The sequence below is a fragment of the Mustelus asterias genome, chromosome X, assembly GCF_964213995.1.
Source record: "Mustelus asterias chromosome X, sMusAst1.hap1.1, whole genome shotgun sequence".
Classification (NCBI taxonomy): domain Eukaryota; kingdom Metazoa; phylum Chordata; class Chondrichthyes; order Carcharhiniformes; family Triakidae; genus Mustelus; species Mustelus asterias.
The window spans coordinates 3,333,433-3,339,432 of record NC_135834.1 but is presented as its reverse complement, the minus strand read 5'-3'; the positions used below and the strand labels follow the sequence as shown (position 1 = coordinate 3,339,432).

The 6,000-nt window shown below is 44.0% G+C and overlaps 1 non-coding gene across 1 annotated transcript; it reads right to left on the bottom strand.

Moving 5' to 3' along the window:
- Window positions 1-1,753: 1,753 nt before the first annotated feature.
- Window positions 1,754-1,835, bottom strand: trnas-gcu (transfer RNA serine (anticodon GCU)). Its single transcript has one exon. It is a non-coding gene; the product is annotated as a tRNA-Ser (tRNA).
- Window positions 1,836-6,000: the final 4,165 nt, after the last annotated feature.

Here is a 6,000-nt window from a genome sequence, read left to right as displayed (position 1 = left end):
TAGGTTAGGTGCATTGGCCATGCTAAATTGCCCCCTAGTGTCCGAAGATGTGTAGGTTAGGTGCATTGGCCATGCTAAATTGCCCCCTAGTGTCCAAAGATGTGTAGGTTAGGTGCATTGGCCATGCTAAATTGCCCCCTAGTGTCCAAAGATGTGTAGGTTAGGTGCATTGGCCATGCTAAATTGCCCCCTAGTGTCCGAAGATGTGTAGGTTAGGTGCATTGGCCATGCTAAAGTGCCCCTTAGTGCTCGAAGATGTGTAGGTTAGGTGGATCGGTCATGCTAAATTGCCCTTTAGTGTCAGGGGACAAGCAGGCTTTTCACTGTATGTTAATACATGTGACAATAAATCAAATCGAATCAAATCAAATCAGGATTGTTATTGGTGCAGACTCGATGGGCCAAATGGCCTCTTTCTGCACTGTAGCAATTCTATGATTCTATGATTTCCCAGAGCCTTATTGGGAATCCTTTAGCGATCCAATTGAATGATCAAACGACCAGCCATGTGGAAGACACAAACGAGCGGAAGAAATTGGCATTCTGCAGTGTGGCGGAAACTGTCCAGTACTCGAGGGTGCCGAGGAGGACTTAGCAATGGTCAGACCCAAAGAGAGGACGCAACTGTTGGAACAAGTTAGCAATTCAGGGGAAATTGTCTAATAAATATAACTAAAAGGTGAAAGCAATGTTGAACACAAGAAGTAGCGTCTGTTGCAGCTGGAGCAAAAGGGATGTGGCAGTTCTCTGAAAACATGCAAACCATGAGAGGGAGAGCGCGTTACCAAATGTTAATAGATAGATAGACAAATAGAATCTAGAGTGCAGAGGGAGGCCATTCGGCCCATCTATTCTACACTGAGCACAATCCCACCCAGGCTCTATCCCCATAACCCCTCATCATATTTACCCTGCTAATCCCCCTGAGACGAGGGTTAATTTGGCATGGCCAATCCACCTAACCCACACATCTTTGGACACTAAGGAGCAATTTAGCATGGCCAATCCACCTGGCCTATACATCCTTGGTCACTGAGGGACAGTTTGGCATGGCCAATCCACCTAACGTGCACATCTTTGGACACTAAGGGACAATTTAGCATGGCCAATCCACCTAACCCACACATCTTTGGACACTAAGGAGCAATTTAGCATGGCCAATCCACCTGGCCTATACATCCTTGGACACTGAGGGACAGTTTGGCATGGCCAATCCACCTAACCTGCACATCTTTGGACACTAAGGGACAATTTAGCATGGCCAATCCACCTAACCTGCACATCTTTGGACGCTAAGGGACAATTTTGCATGGCCAATCCACCTAACCTGCACGTCTTTGGACACTAAGGGACAATTTAGCATGGCCAATCCACCTAACCCACACATCTTTGGAAACTAAGGGGCAATTTAGCATGGCCAATCCATCTTTGGGACACTAAGGGGCAATTTAGCATGGCCAATCCACCTAACCAGCCCATCTTTGGATACTAAGGGGCAATTTAGCATGGCCGATCCACCTAACCTGCACATCTTTGGACACTAAAGAGCAATTTAGCATGGCCAATCCATCTAACCTGCACATCTTTGGACTGTGGGAGGAAATTGGAGCACCCAGAGGAAACCCACGCAGACATGGGGAGAACATGCAGACTCCACACAGACAGTCACCCGAGGCCGGAATCGAACCCAGGTCCCTGGTGCTGTGCTGTAGCAGTGCTAACCCACTGTGCTACCGTGCCACCCCAACTGAATCGACGAGGGTGGGATTCGAACCCACGCGTGCAGAGCACAATGGATTAGCAGTCCATTGCCTTAACCACTTGGCCACCTCATCCACTACGCTGTTGGAAGGAAATGATCAATTCACCTTGGAAGAAACTCAGAAATGGAGAAACTGATTGCAAAAGCAGAGCGATGGACCAAAGAATGATTGTGATTCTCTTCGACAAGAGAAAATTATTCGAAAAATAAAACTGCAGTGGTTTGAGGAAGATCTCTGATGTGTTCAGTAACTGAGTGTGAACTGGGGAAAAATGTCAATCGAGTGGAAAATTCCTCGTCAATTCATTTGGGGTGGAAATTTCTTGCAAAAATGCTGGACATCAAGGTAGGGATGCTGATAGAGCAACGTTTAAGAGCAAAACGAACGCATTCTGGGAATGAGATTCAGAAGTTTCAGAAACTAGGAGTTGTTGAAGAATAAATAGGGATCACAACCTCAGGCTAAAGGGACGATCCTTTAAAACAGAGATGAGGAGGAATTTCTTCAGCCAGAGAGTGGTGAATCTGTGGAACTCTTTGCCGCAGAAGGCTGTGGAGGCTGGGTCATTGAGTGTCTTTAAGACAGAGATAGATAGGTTCTTGATTAATAAGGGGATCAGGGGTTATGGGGAAAAGGCAGGAGAATGAGGATGAGAAAAATATCAGTCATGATTGAATGGGGGAGCAGACTCGATGGCCAAATTCTGCTCCTAGGTCTTATGGCCTTACAAAAAGAATTAAAGCTCTAGAGAAGGCATAAAAACAAGGTGAAACTAACTTAAAAAAAAGATGTGGAGATGCCGGCGTTTGACAGGGGTGGGCACAGTGAGTGAGGAAGGAGCAGCACTCGTGATTCCAAATAAGCCTGTTGGATTTTAACCTGGTGTTGTGCGACTTCTTACTTAAAAAAAGAGTTATGAAGGTTGACAAAATGAAGTCAAAACGAAGGAGAATGAGACAATGCAAAATAAAGCTGCGTTGGGACGAATTCAGAAACCAGTTGAAGACTGATTGATTTACGGTCCTGAGATGTCAGGCGTAGGGGGACTAGGAACTCATCTTTTAGCACATCCTGGACTAAATTGCCTGTCGTCCTCCCTTAGTTTAATCTGGAAGTAACGGGGAAAATGGCAGGTTGTTCGAAATGGGAAGAAGAGTTAAGAAAGGATCTCAATAAGAAATGGCCCCCAAGTGGGCAGAACATTGTAGTAAGTTGTACTTGACTTGATTTGATTTGATTTGACTTATTATTATCACATGTATTAGTATACAGTGTTTCTTGTGCGCTATACAGACAAAGCATACCGTTCATAGAGAAGGAAAGGAGAGGGTGCAGAATGTAGTGTTACAGTCATAGCTAGGGTGTAGAGAAAGATCAGCTTAATATTTGATTTGATTTATTATTGTCACATGTATTGGGATACAGTGAAAAGTATTGTTCCTTGCGCGCTATACAGACAAAGCATACCATTCATAGAGAAGGAAAGGAGAGAGTGCAGAATGTAGTGTTGCAGTCATAGCTAGGGTGTAGAGAAAGATCAACTTAATATTTGATTTGATTTATTTTTGTCACATGTATTGGGATACAGTGAAAAGTATTGTTTCTTGCACGCTATTAAGACAAAGCATACTGTTCATAGAGTACATAGAGGAGAAGGAAAGGAGAGAGTGCAGAATATAGTGTTACAGTCATAGCTAGGGTGTAGAGAAAGATCAACTTAATATTTGATTTGATTTATTTTTGTCACATGTATTGGGATACAGTGAAAAGTATTGTTTCTTGCACGCTATTAAGACAAAGCATACTGTTCATGGAGAAGGAAAGGAGAGGGTGCAGAATGTAGTGTTGTAGTTACAGCTAGGGTGTAGAGAAAGATCAGCTTAATATTTGATTTATTATTGTCACATATATTGGGATACAGTGAAAAGTATTGTTTCTTGCGTGCTATACAGACAAAGCATACCGTTCATAGAGTACATAGGGGAGAAGGAAAGGAGAGAGTGCAGAATGTAGTGTTACAGTCACAGATAGGGTGTAGAGAAAGATCAACTTAATATTTGATTTGATTTATTATCACATGTATTGGGATACAGTGAAAAGTATTGTTTCTTGTGCACTATACAGACAAAGCATACCGTTCATAGAGTACATAGGGGAGAAGGAAAGGAGAGGGTGCAGAATGTAGTGTTACAGTCATAGCTAGGGTGTAGAGAAAGATCAACTTAATGTGAGGTAGGTCCATTCAAAAGTCTGACAGCAGCAGGGAAGAAGCTGTTCTTGAGTCGGTCGGTACGTGACCTCAGACTTTTGTATCTTTTTCCCGACGGAAGAAGGTGGAAGAGAGAATGTCCGGGGTGTGTGGGGCCCTTAATTATGCTGGTTTGTAGGTCTTGGGACCCACAAGTCAGAGATTTTGGAATGAGGCGTATGAACCTCAAGGAAAGTGTACTTCAGAACTGAGTAAAGCTATCACGATAGCTCGTTCATTAGAAGAGTTACAGAATGAGAAATCAGAGAAAATGAAGTTAAAAGATGAGTTAGAGAATATGAGACTAGGGAAGACAGAGAAGAAAATGAGAAGTTACGTGGGAAAATGTAGAGCAGGAACTAAAGAGCCAGATAAATATATTGTACATGGACCAGTATCAGACCCAATGTGTAAACGTATTTCAGGAAGTTCAACGTGCCAACAGCGGTCAAGAGAGGGGTGATGTCTGTTGACTGGAGACCCCCATCTCCCTTTCCGGAAGCACCTAATCCCTCAGCCCCCTTACAACTTGCCCCTGTTCCAATGTATTCTGTGACTATTAGTCACAAGGAAGGTATGGAAATACCAGGAGATGCTGTTAGGTGGGAAGGAATAAAGAAACCCCACCTCCGTATTTAGTTCCGAATGCAGACTTAACCACCAAACGGATAGTTTTGCACGATTAGAAAATGCTCGGCCCATGAACCCCATTGAAACAGACCCTATGGGGCAAGGAGAAGAAGTTTAAACCCTCACTTACACCGCAAAGAACCCCAAAGGGCCCTTGGTGTCAAAACCAAAGGGGAGGGGGCAGTAGTGAGCAGTGTGGTATTACAGAATGGAGAGAAAGGAACTATGAGAGTGAAAGGAACTGTGTCCTCTCACCTTACCCGGGAAGTATTGTCAATTAATTGGCAAGATGCAAAGACTTCCTACAGATCCACCTCTGTGCAGTAAACATGTTGGGAAACTCACTGGTTAGAAATCAGAAAACATAAAAGCTAATTAACAGCCTAGGGAAGATGTTTTAATTGTGTCATTCTGAGTGCACGAGGCTGATTCAAGGGAAGCTGAAAAGCTGATGTGTTGCAATGTACATTTGTGATTTGTTTTCCCCCTAGTTTGATGCTTAGTTAACTCTGTGTGGTCGGGTTGCTTGTTCAATGTTGTGGTTGTTGTTGAATTAGATTGAGCAGAGGAATTGTTAAAGCAATTGCTTTGTTCTGGTGAGAGTGGTGTTGCCTGCGCATGCCGCACAGTCTGTTTTAACCCTAGTACGGTGGACAAAGAATTACAAGCAGACTTCTTGTTAGTACAATAATATTTATTTACACACACAATTATTAATCACCCACCCAATCGACAATAAGTTATCTTACGGAATACTAAAGTTCAAGTCCAATACTAGACCTTGACTTAACTTTTGCGTGATGGCAGTTACCTAGGCAGATATTGGCCCTTATCCGCGTGTTGGTCTCCATAATCCTCTGCACAGTCTGGTCCTTTGGTCTGATCTGATACTCTGGCTCTGGTCTTCCTTTCTTCATGGGTGTGGTGGCTCTCCTCGTGCTGGTGTTGGTCACCGTTGTTGTTCGTTCGTTGAGAGAGAGAGAGATGTTTTGGTGGAGCAGCACCCTTTATACCTCGTTGGTTTTCGTGCCCTTTTTAGTTATTGCCAATCAATCGATCAGGGCTTGATCACCCTGAGTCCAATCAGGTGCTGCCACACCAATCTCTGGGTGTGTACCCAACAGCCATGTCTGTAGGTGCTGGAGGCAGGTAGGTCACACACCTCCCTCCCAAATAAGGGGTTAAGATGCCCCTATGTCTGGTAAACAACCCAATTTGACCAGAAAGTGTCCTTTGTCCAGGAGATGGCCTATATCCCGTGTATTCCTGCAGCTGCAGCCTCTTTATCTCTGAAAATTTCTTTTGAGGCTGCAGCCTGTCTGTTTCAGTGCTTGTCCAATTGTCCCAGCGTGCTTTGCA